Genomic DNA, 20,651 nt, shown 5'->3' on the forward strand with positions numbered 1-20,651 from the left:
TCGTGGGTGGGGATGGCGGCCGAACAACGGCCCTATAGGTGGGGGGGGGGGGGGGGGGGGGGGCTCCAGAGCCCGATCCCAGCTAGGCAGAGGTGTCAAGGAGTCCCCAGGGCCCAATCCCAGTTGGGCATGGACAGCACAAGGCCCTAGAGCTGGATCCTGGCTGGACAGAGGCAGAATGGGACCCTTGGGCCTCTATCTGGCCAAGTGGGGACTGGGTGGAGACAGTATGTGGCCTTGGGGCCTGATTCTGGCCAGGTGGGGCAGCACGGGGCCCAATGTCTCCTGTGCACCATTCATCTGGCCTGTGGGGCCAAAACCATAAGCCCCACTGCTCTATAAGGTGCAAATCTGTCTTGCCTTTTGCCTGACTTTTAACTAATACAGCTAACTCTCTCTTTTTGACAAAACAACCATTTTAAACAACATACTGCCATTTGTACATTCTGCGACTCTCGCTGATCCTTTTCATTTTGCGTGTGTTTGAACTGAGTCAGTGAGCAAAACATCCAGAGAATGTGTTCAGAGGGCTAGAGAGCAAGGAAAAATAAGTAGACAGGTCTACTTGATGGTAAACTGATTTTCTGATTGATGGGTGGGTGAAAGCCAAAGTGTGTGGAGGCAAGAGTTATTTAGTGGTATCTTTTATTGGACCAAATGTATATTTATTACAAAAGTACTCTTACTTCTTGTACATATCCCAGACCAACACAGTTACAGCAATACTCTATGAAGAGTGTAGAAAAATAAGATCCCAATGTGGAGGCATCTAGCCTTTGAATTCTAAGGGCTAAGACAGGCTAAGGTGACAGTGAAGCACAGGAATGGAGGGAGCTTAACTACACGTAGGTTCTGGGTGTGGAGACGCAATATACTTGTATGGAGAGCCCTGATCTCAAGAAATTTCACTAAGATCTACAAGTTCAAAGACTGAAACTCTGCCCATTCTTTGAGGGCAGCTGCTGCAGGAGGACAATTTGGTGGAAACTGCAAGGGAATTTGGCTCAAAATTTTGCTTCCTTAATCCTCCCGCAGGTTTTTTTTTCCCCTGGGGGACTCTGAACCCATTTTATGTTTTAAGTTTTAGAGCAGAGGTGTCAAACTCATATGATTCAGACTGTGGGGCTTCTTATGGGCTGGATGACCCACATCCAGATCCGGCCCATGGGATGGCACTTCTTGCTACGGCTGCCATAAGTGCTGTATTGGCGCAGCCAGGACACAAGGTTTAATACTTCCACTGCTTGCTGCCTACGTTGTGGCCAATATGCATGCTGAGCAGTGATTGCAAATCAGAAATTCTGGAGTGGGTGAGGGGGAAAGAGGGGGGAGAATTAACCTCTTGGGTGCTGGCTATGCCAGCACAGTGGCTTTGGCAGCTGCAGTGACAAGCCCTGCAGGTTGGATCCAGAATGAGTCATCTGGCTAGAGAGAAACCCTGCAGGCCAGAAGACCCACCTCTGTGGGTCAGATCCAGCCTGCAGGCCACATATTTGACTCTCTTATTCTAGGGTTTCCATTGAGTATTGCTGTAACCGTAGTAGAATTGATAATAGAGAGTTCGTCGGTTCCTTGGGGCTCTTTCTTTTTCTCTCACCTCATAGTGAGACAGTTGCTGCCCCACTGTCGGGCACAGAATCCAGTTGCTTTGAAGCACTAGCATAACAACAATAATAAATATCTATTATGTCATTAATATTATATACTGACCATATATTCTGCATTATTATATGTTTTCTTGTAAGCTGAAACTCAAAATTCACTGTAACCACTTGCAAATAAATAGATAACATTAACAATCAAGTTCAACTATATCTATCAACAAAGAATTTATTACATTCAGATTCAGTTGGTCATTGCTTTCGTGTCACACAATTTCTATCTCCAAAGTGTAATTTGACAAGTGATTTGGTCAAATCACACTTTTAATGTTGAAAAATTAGAAATTAAATTGAGAGGTATATTAAGAGTAAATGCTGCAAACAGTTCTGCATGTGTTTATATGTAAACACCTGAACAGTCTTTTTTGTTATACCATTAGAATTATTCATATGAATAAAATTAAGTGTTTGTGGGGGCCAGGATTTTAAAATGCTCTCTTCATTTAACATTTGTAAAAATGTTAAATATACATATAATTGCCACAGAATTTACTTTAAAATGCCCACTGTAGTTTCATGGGTAAAGTATCTTATGAAAATGTAAATAAACACTGAAATATTCAGATAATAAATTTGCTTGAGTGGCTGAACCATCTCTCTAGTAAAAGAGAAAGCCAACTGTGCTACCTATTTGAAAGAAGTACTTAAAACAATATTTTTAATTGAAACAAAGTAATTAATTTAAGGGTAGATACCAACATCCATTGAACACATTGGGAGTCTTTCCATTAACATCCAAAAGACATTGAGTAAAGCTGAGTTCCAGCTTCCTATGCACAGTGCATAGTCAAGAGTCTCACCAAAGTGAATTTGTTTGAATGTAAATGGAAGGATCTATGTTCTGATAATGGAATTAGTGACCTGTGAGTCCTCGTGGCCATAGTGGTTTGCAAATTAGATGGCAAGATGTAGAGAAGCATCTTGATGAGTGATGTTTGCATATTCCTGAAAGGTCAGGAATAGGGAATAAAAGATGTGGGTCTTACAGCAATCAGATCACATAGTTGCTTTGAATGGTGATTGTCTTTGTGTCCTGAAGGTGTTTGTTTGTTATTTTTCTACATATATATAATTTGTATGCTAACATAAACTCTGCTGTTTCAAGGATTCAGAATGAAATAGTGTTAGACTTCGAAGAGGAATTATGCTCTCTGTGGCTGCATCTGCATGAGCCCATGACTACTGCACAGAAGTGGTACGTGGCAGAAAGCATGATGTGATGCTATTGTACAGTAGTTATGAGCTACTGTGCAGTCAGTGTTACAAAAAAGCCGTTCCTCAGCACAACTGAGCGGTAACTCGGGTTACTGCGCAGTCATTAAGTACTTGTTTATACAAATACTTAATGATTGCGCAGTAATGACTGCACGGTCAGTGTCTCGTGTAGATGCGGCCTGTATATATCTTCTATTAAACCTCATTGGATAAGACATAATAAATGTTCACAAACCAGCCTTGCCAAATTCCAAGTTCAAATTAGATTGTTATGGAGGCGTTGTCTCTTGTCTAAACATTTTCCCACTGCCTTCTAAAAGAGAGTTGTCCCTGATGGTGGAATACTTGTATCGTGACAGGATACAGAAAACTGGTGCTGCATATCTTCTCATTAAATGCTCTCTTCATTATTGTCAAGTGTCTGAGTTACGAGATTGAAATCAAATTTAGGGCTCAATCCTACTCCCACTGAAGTCAGCAGGCATTTTCCCATGGACTTCCATAGGAGCAAGATTGAGCTCCTGAACATGAAGAGTTAGATCCAACAAAGGATGATAAGTGTCACGAAGTCTAACTTGCAGAAGCCTGGCTCTCGGAATAGAATCCAAAAACCTACAACTGGCACCTAGGCACCCTTTTCAGTGCATGGGCAAGCAAAGTACCTCAGTCCCAAAACAGCCAGCTCATTCAGCAGGAGCAGCCCAAGTGAGCAGGCTCAGCATATGCAAACACAAAGAGCTAGCCAGTCGGCACATCTACACATGTATTAATGTGCCGTAATTACTGTGCATTAAGTTTAGTACCTGTTTAGTAATAATAGGTACTAAATGCACGGTAACTGATGCTACTGCACTGTAGCACTGGTACGGTTCTCTTAAGTGATGCTAATGTGCAGTAGACTAATTCTACTGTGCATTAGTGCATTAGCATGGCTTTTGCCATGACATGCTAATGTGCAGTAGAATTAGTCTATTGAGCTTTTAGCATCTGTGTAGATGCCCAGCAGGAAACACTTTAGACCAGGAGGTTTTAGGGGGAGTGAGTCTTAAATACCACTCACCAGACTCTACTCATACACTTGGGATCCAGAGCCCAGAATGCTCTCCTGAAGGCAGGGATCTAGGACCTTTCTTTCAAAGAATGGAGCAAGGTTCCTTCATGAATTAAAAAAAATAGCCAAGGAAGGAAGGGGGTCCAGATTTCATTTTATGTTGTGGCCTTGGGGTGGTTAGAGCACTCACCTAGAAAGTGGACTATGTTGGTTTAATTCCATCCTCAGCCTGAGGATGTTCAAACTTACATCTGCCATTTTCCAGAAAAGTGCCCTAACCATGAAGATACTGTCTAGATGGTGTGTGGACCCTCTCCACCCTTCCTGTTGCAGCTGTGCGCCTGGGCAGGAAAGTATTCAAGATTCATGGAGCCAAAGAGAGGGAGTATGAGAAGCTGCATGACTCCGTAGCTTAGTGAGGTCACTTGTTTGGGAGAGGGAAGTGTTAGGCTATAGTTTCTGATCCCAGAGCATTCATGTTTTTACCCATGAAGTACAGCTGGTAGCCTGGTGGTTTGGACACTCTGGGGTGAGAGATGTGGATTTGAATCTCTGAATGTATTCTCATTTCTTATATGAGTATGCTAACCACTACATTACTTTCTAAAAAGTTGGTGGCATCATCATCTCCTATCTTACGTTTACAAAAAAGCATTGGCTGCCACTGCATTTTGTATGCAACCTGATCCATTGGTATGTGTTAGACATGCTCTGAGAAGGCCTACAGGATCAAGACCCTCAGGGGACAAGGGAGAGGCCCAGTGGGGCTTAGGTAGGAGCCTGGATCTTTGCTGCTCAGGCCTATCAAAACTGTTGTGCTTCTGGAAAAGCACAGAAGGTTAACATTCAGGCATTTAAAAATATGCTCAAAACCTGTAGCACCTATTGATTTCAGGTACCCCCCGAGTAAAGTAGTAGCTGAGCGAGAATTTTGAGGGTAGCAATTGTAGACAGTAGACTGCCTATGCTTGTCCCTAAATCCTGTGCTTGATAAACAGATCCCCAGTCATCGTCCAGATCTGTCAAGTGAAAGATTCTGAAGAGAAATGTTTCTCTGCTCTCCTTTCTTGGAAACTAGCTTCTTGTCTAGATTCTGCTCTATCTTTCTCCTCCAAGTGGATTACCAGGAAGGTAAACACCTAGGATTGAGGGTAAAGACCTTTGAGATATTTTGGGTTGTTTAAAAATGTATACGCTGTAGTAAAGGAAGAAAATACATGAAGGTTTAAAACAGAGGTGCTCTGTAATGCTGTATCTTATCCCCCCACACTAGATATCTGTTTTCCTGTCAGATTGCAATACAAATTAGATTCTGATCCAGCTCCTGAAGCCTGGTGGAATACTTACTGTACTATTAGTATCAGTTAAAAAATTATCTTTAACATTAATTAATACAATTACAGAGATAAGTGGAAGGAGAAAATTAGAAGGCAAAGGAGAAAAATGACCTGAAGCCTGGCTTAAATAAAAAGTAACCCTATGGAAATCAGTTAAGTGTCATTGATATATTAGAGAGGAGAATTAGGTCCCTAACTGACATGAGATAGAGACATGAGGACTTTAGAGAAGACAGTAAAGCAGGTGGTCAATGCTAGATTAATAGACTCTAAGGGCAGAAAAGACCAGTGTTAGATCATCTATTCTGACCTTTTAATGGCTTATACTGTATTGCAGGCCAATATACACAGTTACCTATCTAGATTTGCTGGTTGAGAAGTAGGGAGGGGAAAACACGGGGCTTGAACTGAGGTGGGAACACCAAAGCCACTCACTACTCACCATTTTTTTATCTAATCTGCCTTAAAACAGATCTAAATTAACAAATAACTAATGAAGAGAAACCCAAACAACATGGATTTCTTCTTGTGTAGTATAAACATGCTCATTCAAACCATGAATACAATCTGGTAGTTTAATGGGGAATCAAAGGGTAAGGGGAAAAGAGAATAAGAAATGCTGAAAATATCAGCATTCTCTCTGTGGGGCCAATGCCAAAATCACTTTGACTACGTGAGGAATGGTAGAATGAGCCCTAGGACTGAATTTAAGAAAAAATGGTAGTTCCAGTCTAGTTGTCATTGAAGTCAATGAGACATTTGCTGTTGACTTCAACAGGAGTACTACTGGGGCACATGGCCTGTCTTCTATAATTCCTTTCACAAATAATTATGTATGTGTAGCAGGCGAGGCAGCCTAGGGGTGCCGTGCTCTCCCCTAGCGCCCCTTTACCATGTCCAGTTTGCCTACAAAACACCCTTCATTCTTGCCCGCCACGTCTTTGATCTTAAATGTATATGATAGGGAGGCTGCCTCTTCATCTCCCTAGACATGGTTTACCTCCTACTACATTAGCCCAGCTCTGCTAATGGGTGTTCCCGGGCACCCTAGCTTTATGGGCTATGCATGGTTCCAACCACCCCTTTACCATGCCCCAAGCCTCACTGATATACCGGACATTGTTTGGTCTTAGCCGCAGCCCTTGTCTTTCTCACCGCGCCCCACAGGCACTCAGGCTTTCCGCCGCCCTTGTCTCTGTCACCACGTTCGGGGTCAGCTTACCCCAATACTGCACCCTCTCTGGTGTCCAGGTCCCCACGCAGCCATGGACCCCCTATGAGGCCTCCTCCAACCTCTAATAGCCTCACCCAAACCATCGATCATGAACAGTCAACACAAAAGCCCCTAGGCTATAACATAAACCTTGCCAATTGGCTACAACATTATTCAAGCCACCCCCAAGGGTGCTTCATCATTCACCCATAACAACTGCTCACGCATGCTGGCCTCTTCTCTGTTCTTGCTCCGGCAGAGTTCCTGCCACTCTGGCTGCCAGCAGGGACTGCCTGTCTGGCCTCAGCCTGGGAGTTATATAAGAGCCAAGCCCTGCCCCTTCCGGTCAGCTGACTCCCACCGGTTGCCGTAGCAACCTGCATCTGTGCCTCTTCATTATTACTCCTCAAGTAGCAGGTTGCCTCAGTGTCCTGCTACACACCTCCCCTCTTTATAGGAGCAGAGCTCCAAAGTGCTCTGCGACAGTATGACATATTTAGAAAAAGTGTATAAACATATATTCAGATTGGTGACTAAAGCCCCAAACCTACAAACACTTAAGCATGTGCCTGGCTATTTTAAGGATCATGACATAAATGGAATTAATGTTTTAGAAAATACAACAGTGACTTACAATACTGTAAAACAATGAACATCTTAAATGCATACCTGACTCACCTCCTGCAAAAAAAATAGTATGCATATTATGCTTACCATGAAAAGTTCTTTTCTTTTCAAAGACATTTAGTTTACACCTAGTCCATTGTAGGACTGGGTGTTACTTACAGTGCGGTCTCAGTCTGGATTGCAGAGGATGAAAAGGGAAATTATTTAGGGAAGTTAAAATATTTGCCAAAGGTGCAAATCAGCTATGAATATGGCCCATGAAATATCTCTTTGATTTTTAACATGTACATTCCTTTTGCTTCTCACTAATGCTTAAAAAATATAAACAGCTAAACAATCTAGAGTCAGTTTCTTAGCTGGGGGAGATCAGCATCTCTTAATCCAAATCAATAGAGCTATGCTAATTTAAACCAGCTGAAGACTTGGTCCTTAGTTTTCTATAACTTGGCACACCTCCAATGACTGTTGTTAGTACAAAAAGTTGATTTTTGTTATATGCTTGGAAAAGGTTTGCAATTGTAAAAACATTGTTAAAAGATGCATCCTGGTCAAAGCCTGGACGTGTAAAGTTGAACCTCACACATTATTGTTCTCAAACAAGCTGACCTAGCATACTTTAGTCACAGAAAACTCCCACCAAACAAAACTTTAAATGAAATAATATGCCAATCTTAACTGTGAATTTCCTGGCATTTAAGTATGCAATAATTCTGATGTCATTTAAATGGTATTTTTAGCTAAATATTTTATAATCTCTCTCCTACACCTTGGTGTGTTCTCCTGCAATCTTCTGTATAAGCGCCTCCGTATTAGTAGAAAGAATACTTCTTTCTCTATGAAAGTTGTTTAGCCTGCCAGGCATCATCTGACTTACTTAAAGTGGAAGACTGTCCCATGTTTTACTTTGATCAGCTTTCACTCATGGGAAAGTTGCTAAATTTAACTTGATCTAAATTTTCCATTTAATAGAAGCAACACTTTCAAGGAAAAAAAATAGGATCTTATTTAATGTGCAGCTGCACAACACTGAACAAGAGTAAGACAGACAGTATGACATCTGCCAAACTGTTCCAAGAGGTCTTTCAAATAAGTAGGTTATCTTTTATGCTTTTTTATCTCAGTTTTGGTGTTCAGTTGTAAATGACAACAGTGTCTAAACATCTGGACAACCTAATGGCCTTGGTCCATGAGGGAACTCTTTAGGTTTAGAAGAATAAAGTTTTAGCTGTCATTGATGAAACCAAAAAGCTTCACTGGCTATATGCATATGCAAATATAACTAAACTACTTAAGTCACAATACATCATATGAAAAATTATCCATACCCCCAGATGGACTCAACACCACAAAATCTTACATCAAACTTCACAGGACTGATGTAAGAAGAATAACTCCAAGATGTTCTTAAGTCTCTTCATTTACCATTGTTTCAGTGAGACAATAAAGAACCAACTCTAACTGACTCTCTAAATGAATATGAGGTCACACTTACTAGACAGCCTTCTGTCTTAAGAAACTACAACTAAAATAACCTCAAGTTCATTGTCTAAAACCTTACTACCCCTTTCTTTGAAGATCATTTCTGCTTAGCAATATTTCCTTTAATTTCTCTGATTTCTTGAGCAGTAGTTTAAGATTTTTTCTATTTGTGCTCTCTCACTGCTTATTACAATTATAAATTCCTAATGCTGCCATGAAGCACTGATAAATCAGTGTTATGGATTATAAATACATCTAGATCACAGACACTTTAAACAGACAGGCAGGTTAGAAAACTAGCTGTCTCTACCCACTTCTCAATAAGTGGCTAGCTTTTTGATATATGTGGCTGGCTTCAGATATATATGCAGTAGAGGGCTATAGCAAAATCTTACATTTCTTAAAATTCTGCATTACTACAAAATACACATTTATTGATATTCTCTATTAGCCTGAGCCAGTCTCCATTCATAATCAATCAGTCAATCAAACTGACAAAATAAGTGAAGTCTTTTTGTATTGAAGTTACCTTGATCAATTTCTTGGGTTTCTCCTCTTGCTAACTGGCAGACTTCAGTAAGACCATTACCAGTGCCAATTAGTGAGGTCCTGCTACCAAAACTTTGAGGCCCGTTTGTTTTTACATACATGAGTGTAATCCTTCTTCACTGCCAGAGGAATCACACTCATTGAAGAGAACAGAATTGGACCATTTTTTCTCTTTATATTTTATAAATCTACAATTTATAATAGTAATAACAATGGTCAGTAAATGATTAGTTGAGTTAAGGTTCTGAGGTGGAAACCCTTCCATTTGATCATGAAATGATCTCTGATGCTACAAAGGGAGTCACCTCAGAAAGGAAACTTCCAACAACATTTTTGTGTGCAAAGCCTATATTTTCAGATCTATTTGCATTCATTTGTTTCTGCAGTTATTATGACAGATAGTGTATGCAGATAGCCACATACATGTCTTATCAGCCCTGTGGATGAACATTAAATTGCATTCATGCACAATTTTAAACAACCTTTTTCTATAATGGTAGGTTGAAGGGTCTGCAAAACCTTGGAGCACACTATATGCGGTGAGACAAAGTAGCCTTACAAATAATGCCCTGAAGACAATTTAACTTACTGGATGTTTACTTACACTGAATACAAATTCATTTAATTTTTGGCTAACTGAGCACATTTCTAGTGTAATAAACAACTTAGTATTACGTAGGTGGAAAATTATGCACTTTTAGTCTTTGTCTTAAAGGAAACAACTTTTAGATTTTGACTGAATTTATTTATTTGAATGTATCAGCATCTCAAATTTTAAACATATCACAGTTTTTTAAATAATATTATAATCTGTAAAAGAAAAGCTGTAACAAACTAATTGATCACCACACACACATATAGATATATGTTAGCTACTTCCAAAATTATGATCCTGACACAAAATAAATATAGCCCAACCCATCAGTCACTTCCTTCCTAAATGCTCAAGAGAAAATATCTGACCTTAATCATAGAAATAAACTCAAATATTTGTAAAGGAATTTTTCATCCCTTTGGTATAAAGCAAGACCCCTATTCAGCAAAGCACTTAAGTGGACTGGGACTACTCATGTGCTTAAATTAAGCAGACAGCAGATACTTAAATTCTGTCCTGAATCTGATACATAACAATAAAGTACTAGACTTCCATGCAGTTTGCTTGAGATTTCCCAGTTGGTTTAATAAAAGGTAGCATTTTGGAACCAAGAGTTCTAGTTTTTTGTATGTCTTCTTGTCTCAGACCAACACAGCTACCATGTACACCCCGTTGCAGTTCTTTTCTCACTCAACACAGGAACACAGGACTGGGAGAGGTCTCCTGTGCCATCAAGTCCAGTCCTCCTTTGTGGATACCAAGGTGCTTTGCAAAGAGACGTACATGGCTGGTTTGGGATCACACATGTAGCTTTGACAGGGACAAAAATGGCCCATGATTTTCTGACTCCCAGCACAGTGCTTTGTTCTCTGATACTTCACTAATAGTCATTATAAAATGTGTAAGGGTCAAATTCTTAGCCTGCCAGTTAACTGGCTGTGTGGTGGGTGCTATCCGCAGAAGACATCAGAGCTACTTCATAGCTACAGTAGTTCTCACAGTTTAACTGGTCCCTTCATGAGGCCTGTCACCTCTCTTCCCTAGTTAGACTCTGCCTTATTCCCAGCAGTCATTCTTATGATACTGTACATAGAAAGTCCAGAGAGTAGGGCATGGTGTGCTAAGAGTCTGTCTCCCCAGCATGGGTTCTGTAAAAACCTGTTTACTCCCTACCATTTGATAGAACTGCCCTTGTCTGACTGTATCCAGAATCCTCCATGCCCATAAGAGAGGTCAGGGTTTGCCCTGGCTGTGCTGAGGGTATTAGAATGCTTTTGCTTTTCCAAGTATACTTTTTCATTTAAAATCTGCATGCACTCATGTTACTTTCATTTTCCTTATGCTTTGTCCTTTACTATCTAGAAAATTTACTGTACAATTAAAGCCACAATTTAGGTCAGCAAGGACAAGAAACTGAAAATGAAGATTACTCACTTCTTCCTTCTAACCATAACTCACACCTATAGTAGGGAAAAGGTAACTTGGATGAAAGATTAAATTTTAGTTTTGATTTTGAATTTCCTTTCCTGCAGGTTGTAATTCTGGATGGGAGATCATTGTTATTGAAGGTTAGAATTTGTCTAGAAATTATCCTGTTTTAGTGCTTAACAATGTAAATCTCTATTATCAAGGCAAGCTATAAAGTTCACATTTACCAAATAGGTAGGAACGAATGTAACAGATACAATCAATATCCATTATAACCCAGACCCTGCATCTAAAGATGAAATTCATGTGAATGGAGCATAACAAGTATCATAGAGCACATCTACATGTTGTCACATGGCAATATTGCTACAGCACCATGCTTAAGTAGTTCCTTTTGGAAGTACTAAAGCACAACGCGGTACAGACAGTTACTACACCGTGTGCATGGTTAAATGTCACTGCTATGTCGCCATAGCGTCACTCTATACCTAGGGAGTGTGCTGCTATGATGACATAGTTGGCAATCACGTGTAGACACGTGTGATTTCTATGTTGCCGGATTGGCACACTACAGCAATGTGTAGATATACCTATAGAGGTCTGTAAGTTTAGTAGAAGAGGGACAGCAGAAGGAGGGCTTTTGCTGTAGGATTTAATAGAAAAATAGGGCTGGAAGGGGACCTTGGAAGATCATCTAGTCCAGTCCCCTGCTTAAGGCAGGATTGTCCTCATCTGAACCATTGCATCCAAGTGTTTGTCTGACCTGCTTTTTAAAACGTGTGTTAGTTGCTCTGTTTTTTGTACACATAAACATTGTAAAGTTCCAGCTAAAAATGCATATTCACTCTCTCTCTGTATTTTACCTGGTTGATTTCAAATGCTTTGGAACCATAATATTAGATCAGTGCAGTGAAATGTGTACCTCCAGCAATCAATTCCCATAGTAAGATGCCCTGAAAACCCCTATATATGTAATTCAGGTAAGAACCATCTCTACTAAGCAGTCGATTTTTCCTAGTTTCTAAGGACTAAGTCAATTGTACATTGAGGTCAAGAGGAAATGTTTTACTAACTTCAGCAACAACTGAATCAAGCATTTGGGTAGGTAATGCCTTTATTTTTATACACACATAATTCCTGGATAGTCTGAATTTATGATTGCTTCTGACAACAAAAAGCTGTTGCAGGGCTGCACTGATGGAAATTAACTGCTGTTGTGAAACTGATGTGATAAGGTGGCTGTAGCTTTATTTCACTTGGGAGGGACAATGCTTTAGGGCTGCTCTACTCACAGTAGGGATATGTAGGGTACAAAGTCTACACTTTCTTGGACAAGCACTACTATAACCAGTTCAGTGTATCCAATGGCTCTGGTTTATATGGTCACTTCTGAGAAATGGATCTTTCATAATCTGGATGCTAACAGCTCCTCAAGAGCCCTCCAGGAAACAGCTTTACTGTTTTGTTGACTCAATAGATCATAGCAGTTCCAAACTGACAGTATTAATCTATTAGGTTAAGCCAGCTGCTGTACAAGTGTTCAGAGTTTATGTGGTATAAACTTCTGAAAGGAGTCAGGAAAAGGAAACAGTAAATACAAACAATTCAACTGCATTTCCTATACCAAGCAGCATGGACATTTACTTTGGTACTTTTGTTGTAGTTTTTTTTGCCAAATCTTCCAGCAGCAGTGATGCATATAATAATACTGGTGCCCCAAATTCTGATGTCTTTCATTGAATAAAAACTCCCCTGAAATCAATAGGAATGTTGTGCCACTAAGTCTGGCCCTACACTATTTAAGTCCCATTGAATACCTATGAGGTAGGTAAGTAAGATACTACCCTCTGCATCTCACAGGATGTGTCTATACAAGACTTTTACTGCAGTTGCCTAATTAGCTCTGCAGTAAGCATCTCAGTGTACACACACGCAGCGCTATTAGGATGGAGTAAACTAATTAACTCCACTTAGGGCAGTACTTGCTTTTACAAGTACTAACTTACAGGGGAGTTAATTAGTGTACTCCATTCTAATAGCACTGCATGTGTAGACCCTGAGATGTTTTCTGCAGAGCTAATTAGGTAACTCAGTTAATTAACTCAATTAACTGAGGTCCCAGTATCTTTAGAGGAAACCTCCTGTACTGCTGTCCTGGACAGTGGGTCGCAGGTAACTATTGTGTTTCAATCATTTTATGACACGTTCCTAAGGCATTTATACCTCCACCCTCTGTCCAGACTGGGATTATGTGGCCTCAGCCAAGAGACTTACCCCTATTGTGGATAAATTATCATACGATTAAAATTTCCAGAAGACCTAGTGGAGGTAAAGGAGAGTGTCCTTGTAGCAGCCCTGGTGTGTCCTGACCCCAGCTAGATGAAGGGGGCCAATGTGATAGTAGATACTAACTCAAGTGTATTTCACATATTGGCCCAGTTTTGCTGGCAGCAAGCTGCCAAACACTATTTAAACATGCTTCATATGCATGCAGTGTGTGCAGTGGCCTACCGACAGATTGAAGAACAACCCATGGAAATTGGAAACCCACGCCCAAATTGGGTCCTGAGCATTTCAATTCTGGGGACTCTCCCCTACCCCCATCATGGCAGAGAGCTTAGTCTGCAACAGAAGGTCTTTTCCTTACACAAGTGGGATGTAAGAGTGAAGAGGGTTTTACAAAAGGAGTGAAACATACCATCTGACTCAGTGACACAAGACCCTTTTGGGAAAGATCTAGACGTATAGCACTGTTGGAGATGGACAAAGTTTGACAACATCTGAGAGAACTTTTGGATCACGGGATCATTTTTGAGTCCCAGAGTCCATACGTGTCCCCTATAGTAGCGGTGAGGAAGAAACTGTGAAAGATTAGAATGTGTGTAGATTATCAGATCCTAAAAAGTTGCACAGTGGTAGAACAATACATGGTGCCCCGAGTGCAAGACACACTGGATTGTCTGTTGGGGAGTCAGTGGTTTTCAGTACTTGATCTGTATAGCAGATACTACTATCTCCTTGGCTCTCCAGGATAAGGAAAATAATGCCTTTATTTGCCTGTTTGGGTTCTTTCAGTTCGAGAGGATACCCCAAGGTATCTCGGGGGCCCCAGCAACATTTCAGTGGCTCATGGAGCATGTAGTTGGAGACATGAATATGTCCCAGATACTGGTGTATCTCAGTGACCTGATAGTGTTCAGGAAGACTCTCGAAGAACATGAAGAATAGCTAATGTGAGTGCTAGATCAACTAGAAGCAGCTGGGCTCAAGGTGGTTTTGGGCAAACACCATTTTTGTCAGACCTCTGTGAGGTATGTGGGGCATATTGTCTCACAGGAGGAAATCAGCACCAATCCTGATAAAATCTGGGCCATAGCAACTTGGCCACATCCACAGAATTTTTGGGAACTCAAACGATTTTTGTGGTTCACCAGTTATTATCATTGATTTGTCAAAGATTATGCTCAGACTGTGAAGCCATTGAATGACCTCACACGAGGATATCAGCATCCTCGAGCTAAGAGAGGTAAGAAAGTGAGTCCCCAAACTCAGGGAGGCAGTGGCGATCATGCCCCACTCCAGGGTCCTATGGAACCTTTTGGCCCACAGTGGAACCAGACGTGTGAGCATACTTTTCAGTCATTGATTAGCAGCCTGACCCAAGCCCCAGTGCTAGCATATGTAGATGCTGACAGGGCTGGCTTGGGCACAAGGGTGCTTCAGTGTGGGGACTGCCTGCCGGCTAGCCCTGCACTGAAACTCCCTCGTACCCCAGCCAGACCCTCCACAGTATGTTGAGCCAGGTTGGAGCAGCTCCAGGCTGGCAGGCTGACCCCCCAGGGTCCTCTGCCAGCTGGGACTTCTCTGACCCAGCTCAGCTTGCTGTGGTTCCAGGTACATGTTCAAACATGGCACCCAAAAGCAATAGACTCCTACATGATATGTACCAGTGTTTATTGCTGTGCATTAATTACACATGTAGATGTGCCCACAGATAGGAAACTAAGAGACAAAATAAGAATGTCTTGTGCAAGCTCAAGAAAATCAAGGGGCAGGAATAGACAAACCCATGGGAGAAAATAATAGGAAATAAAGGAAGGACGGAAAGAAGGAAGACAGAGCTTAGGGATGCGACTAGGAGAAAAGAGAGAAGTGAAAGGGAGTAAATGGGGAAGAATTAAGGGGATAAGGATAAAGGAGAAGTTGCTTTATTCAGGAAATAGGAGGAATGCTATTGCTCAAGTGCAAAGCAAAACAGAGACTCAGAAAGAAAAGACCATATAAGGAGATAAAATAAGGTAGGTTATTTGGAAAGAACAGAGATAGGTATTGTGCTGGTGTACAAATAAACAAACAGAAGAAAAAAGGCAAGAGAAGATGTGGAGAAAGAGTAAGAAGAGATGCCTGGTGTAAATGAATCTAGTCTAAAAATATTTTACTGATAATAAAACAAGTTGTGATAATGCCCTTACCTAGTAAGGACTAAATTCCCACTGAGTCACATAAATGACTCCTATGATTGTATGTTACACACTGCTTGTGTTGCATGGCTCTTTAGTACCAATTCAGGGGATAACTAGTAAACTACTGTTAGTAACAGCTACTCCTTTGACTCATTAAGTTGACATCTATGCTTTATAGAGATGATGGTCCCAAATTTAAATGACGATGTATGGATAAGTAGCTACGGTGACAAATTGGTCCCAAATTTGTCCCTAATATAAGTATAAATAAAGGAATCCTGCAACACAAATCTGCACAAGAAAAAGCATAGCAAAGTAAATGCTCAGCATGGAACTCCAGAATACTTCTGCTATTAAGGAATCTGGCTCTGTATTGGTATACTATCACTGTAACAGGGTTATACCTCATTTGCCTGTGTAACTGAGGGGAGATTTAGGCCCGTTATGTTTACAGCAATATCAAAACTTAACCTCAATAAAACACAAATGCCATGAAAAATGAGATTTCACCCAAGAAATCACTGACCAGGACCAATAGGTTATTGAATCATATTGATTTGTTTCATGTGAGCTAATTTTTACCAGAACAAACCACAAGTAACTCCACTAAGTTTGATGACCGTTCACTATTGTACAGCCAATGTGAGATCAGAATCAGGTATCATAAAGATCTTTAAGTGTAGTAAAAGAGGGGGAGCAGAGGGAGTGCTTTCCTGTGGGCTTTAGTAGAACAATAGGGCTGGGAGGGACCTTGGAAGGTCATCTAGTCCAACCTTCCTCATGCCCCCCTCAAGGCAGGACCATCATCATCTGAACCATTGCATCCAAATATTTGTCACCTGCTCATAAAAACTTCCCATGCTGGGGCATCTGCAGGCTTCTTCTTTTGTAATCTTACTAATATTGTAATATTTTTGCTCTCCTCCATATATTTCCACTGCAAACGAAGGGCTGAACAGGGATCAGGAGGCTGATCTTGGCCAAGAGAAGGTAAAAGAAATAATTTCTTTTCCTCTGCTTGGGGATTTTCTGAGAATCCACAGAGAAAGGAATGAGGGGAGTTATTTAGTGAGCTTCCTCTTTCCACAAAGAACTAGAAGGTGTTCTGGTAATGATAGACGTTATCTAGTTTATGACAAAGTAGTACAAATTAAACCTGACTTAATCCTAAAGAAACTTACTGTTTCAGTTTCAGTGTAATTGATTCCTTTTCTTTCTGATAATACCAGAGAAAGTACCTCTAAAAAAATCAAGGAATATTTTGGTGGAGAAAACTGGAAATTTAATGAGTTTGAAAGTAACACTGCGAAGCTTATTTCAGCACCTTGTGCACTTAACTGTTTGCAGTAACTTCCTGACATTCTTGCTAGCCATATTATTTTGTTAAATTTGGACCTAACCCTACATCTTTTCTGATGACTGTAATTGTTCTAATACGTAAAGCAGAGAGGAGCCTCATTTAGTAATAAAGAATTGGACTAAACATAATACGCCAGAGTTTCATTTTTATTATAGTTTCATTTTCTTTATTGAGGAATGTCATGCCATGACATGTTTCAGTAGCCTAATCTTCATTATGCACAGTTGCTACCTCTTATTTCAGTAGTAGTTCAATAAAAAATACACCTGCTGTTACGCAATTTTTTTACATTAAACATGCTTCACCATCACTAACAATAGTCAAAGGAATGAAGAGATAAATACATGAAGGATATTTCACCAGATTTCCTTTTGCATAAGACCTTGATTTTTCAGAACAAAATTATCATCTGTCTACTCAGTATTATAGTTTTGGAATATTAGGTTCATGGAATAAATTTCAGTTAGAAACAGGTTAACTGTATTTATCTTTGTCAGATATTTTTGATCAATCCGAAAAACTGAATGATATTTTCACCTCTTCTTGCCCTATTTATGTTAAATGAGTCAATTCAATTAAAAATGCTCCAAATAAATGTGTATTTGTTGCATTTACAATACAACTTCTTACTTAGTGGTGGATAGACATGGAAGTTCTTTTTCTGTATTACAGAAATTGCCTGTCTGTGACCATTAACATTCAAGTTGCTAAACAGTTTCCATTGTAACTGCCTGTTTTAATGTGCTCAGCTGTTATCTTCGGGATAAAAATTTCCAATTTGGGCCTTTTCTGAAAGTGTTTTTTGTAAGCTTGAGCAAAATCCCTTTTTGAATGTAGTGTGAGTGAAGAATTGACCCTTGTTTGTATTAAAACTTTATAGAGCTGCACTAGGAAACCAAGATGATGTTTAGAGCTGATCTGAGTCTCATCTGAAGAGCAATATTTTTTGCCTGTGGTTATCTTTGATTTTGTTTCACAAAGATTAAGTCATTAGCATATTGCGTGATGTTTAAGATTATTTCCATTGTCCAAAGATACAGTTATAGGCAGGTGCCCAGAACATGAGTGTACAGCTAGGCAAGGATGCAGCTAGCAAGAGTTTAGAACTGTCATGGTATAGCTGTGGTGTAAGGAAATTGCTATCACAAACCTCCTAAGCCTGGAGCAAGGAACAAACTGTATCTACCATATTAGCAAAACTCTATACACCTTATTCCAGATGTTCTTTCCCTGTCCCTGCCCATTTGTCCTTTAAAAATGAGTAGGAGAGCAAATGGAAGATACTGGTGTTACTAACATGTGAAGTCAAACATGAGATTTCTAGAACTAAAACGGCTGTCGATGTTAACTTGGCCATGATACACAAGCAGGCTGTCTTGTTAAGGCACCCCTTTGAAGTAGTACACTTGACTGTAGTGTTAATGTGCTCCCAGTAATTATTAATGTATATGGTTATAGGCAGATACAGCTAGTCCTCAGGTTCTGAAATGTCCCCACCTGAGGGCTTGATCTTGCAACCTGAAGATTGCACTAATGTCATTACTGCATACATAATGCATGCAAAAAGTTTGGATATATAATGTGTCTCATTTAAATATTTTGACTTGCCAGCCCTGTGTTGTGGCTGCCAGAATATATTCCTGTTGTCTAAGAAATTAAGATGGCAGGAAAGAAAAAGAAAAAAAAGGAAACCTTGGGATCCTAGAAAATGAGGGTTGAAAGGGATCTCATCTAGTTCAGCCCCCTGCTCAAATCTTGCCACCCTCTGCCTTCACTCTGTGCCCTCTTGAAGGGTCTTGCTTCCCCCCTGCAATCTGAAAGATATTGTTAGCTCCTGTTTAGAGGATTTTTTTTTTGTGGCTTCCTGGTGTGTCATCAAATGGGGCTTTCATCTTTATAGGTAGAAATAAGAGGCATCCCACGCCGTTTGTAAGCTGATCTTGTAACTGGCATTTGAAGTGGGGTGATTGGTGGGGGGGTTACATTTCAGTTCAATAGGCTCGTGTGTTCAGTTCTTTCGAAAACTACCTCCTCCTTGGCAAGTTGTGGTGAAGCGGGCTTAGCGTTTTTTTAAAAAGCTGTAAAACAACTCCAGCCGCTCCTCACGCCAGGATGGGTAAAAGTAAATAGTCAGGAACCACCAGATCGCGCAGAACTAACTCCTCTCCGGGAAAGCGCCTGGCGCCGGCTGGGGGAAGGCAGGGGCCATCCTGCCTTTTATTCTGTTTTCTCACCTCACACCTGCGCCCTGCCTGTGCTGGGGAGCTCGGTCCTCTGGCAGCAAAGCCCCTCTCCCGCCTGCCCCCCCGGGGCCCGGGCCGGGCCACCCCTCCCTGCCTCGCACGGGGGCAACACGGGCCGGTGGCAGGGGGTGTCGTGCGAGACCCTTTCGGAGGGGCAGACCCCACAGACACGTAGTCTTACCCCCCTACACACACACATACCCCCATACAATACAAGGGCACCTTCTACCCAAAAGAAGGCTAGGCACAGATGCCGGGCACATGGGTGCTGTTCCCTGTGGCACTCGCGCACACACACTGATTTAACTGGAGGAGGTTTTCCAAGGCGCGGTAGAGAAGGGCCAAGGGACCCGTTCTTCTTCCCCGCAACCCAGGTCTCTCCCCCTTCCTCCCCCGCCCGGCCCGGCCCGGCGCAGCCCAGCCCCGCTGCAGCGGGATACCAGCGATCTGGAGTCATGCCGCTGGCTTGGGCACCATTGGCTCATGGGGATGTCACGCAGCTGCAGGGCCTGGAGCCAACATCTGGCGGCGCGCCCGGCCGGGCCCAGTCCTGTTATGGAGCTGGGAGGGGGGTGTATGTATGTATATGTGTGTGTGTGTGTGTGTGTGGTTGAGGGGGGTTGCGGGGCGCGTGTGTGTTTGTTTGTACACGTGTGAGGGGGGGTGTGTATGCGTGTGTAGGTATGTGAAAGGGGATGTGAGTGGAGGTATGTATATGTGTGTGTGAGGGAGGGGTGTGTGTATATGACAGCTGTGTGTTTGTAGACGAGTGTGAGGGAGGGGTGCGTGTGTATGCGTGTGTGGGTATGTGAGGGGGCGTGTGTATTTGTGAGAGAGAGAGGTGTGCGGGGGGATGTCAGGGAGTGCGTATAGATATGGGGGGGTGTTTGTGTGTGCGCGTGTACATGAGGACTGTGTGTGGGGCGTGTGTGCATGTGAGGGTGTGTGTATGTGAGGGGTATTCGTGCCTGAGGGAGGTATGTGTGTTGTGAGCGCGTGCGTATATGTGAGGGGTGTGTATATGAGGAGTGCGTAAGCGTATGTATATGTGAGGAGTGTGTGTATATATGAAGGGTGTGTGAGCGTGTGTGTACGTGAGGAGTGTGTGAACATGTGTCTATGTGAGGGTGTGTGTATATGCAAGGAGCGTGTGTGTACGAGGAGCGTGTGTCCGTGTGTGAGGGTGAGCCGGCTCCTCCTCCGGGCCTGAGAGCCGCGAGCGCCTTGCATCACCGGCCCGCGCCAGCCCCCTCCCTCCTTTCCCTCCCGGGGCCGGCTATTAATAGCATGACATCAGCCGGGGCCGGGCGGCCAGGCGCATACCAGCGCTCGCCAGCGCCTATATAAGGCGGGTGATGCAACCCCGCGCCGAGTCAGAGCCACTGGGAGGCGCAGGCAGGCAGGTGGCACGCGCTCCTCTCCTCGTCGCC

At 42.0% G+C, this 20,651-nt stretch overlaps 1 long non-coding RNA gene across 1 annotated transcript in view; it reads right to left on the reverse strand.

Moving 5' to 3' along the window:
• Positions 1-9,928: 9,928 nt before the first annotated feature.
• LOC109296836 overlaps positions 9,929-20,651 on the reverse strand; it is a 23,927-nt gene continuing 13,204 nt past the window's right edge. Inside the window, exons 2-3 of the long non-coding RNA XR_002097073.1 lie at positions 16,766-16,774; positions 9,929-9,942 (exon numbers count right to left, since the gene is read on the reverse strand). This is a non-coding gene — a long non-coding RNA (uncharacterized LOC109296836). The remainder of the gene's footprint in view (positions 9,943-16,765; positions 16,775-20,651) is intronic.

Source organism: Gavialis gangeticus, unplaced genomic scaffold (assembly GCF_001723915.1).
Source record: "Gavialis gangeticus isolate Ggan-Ray unplaced genomic scaffold, GavGan_comp1, whole genome shotgun sequence".
NCBI classification, from domain to species: Eukaryota; Metazoa; Chordata; order Crocodylia; family Gavialidae; genus Gavialis; species Gavialis gangeticus.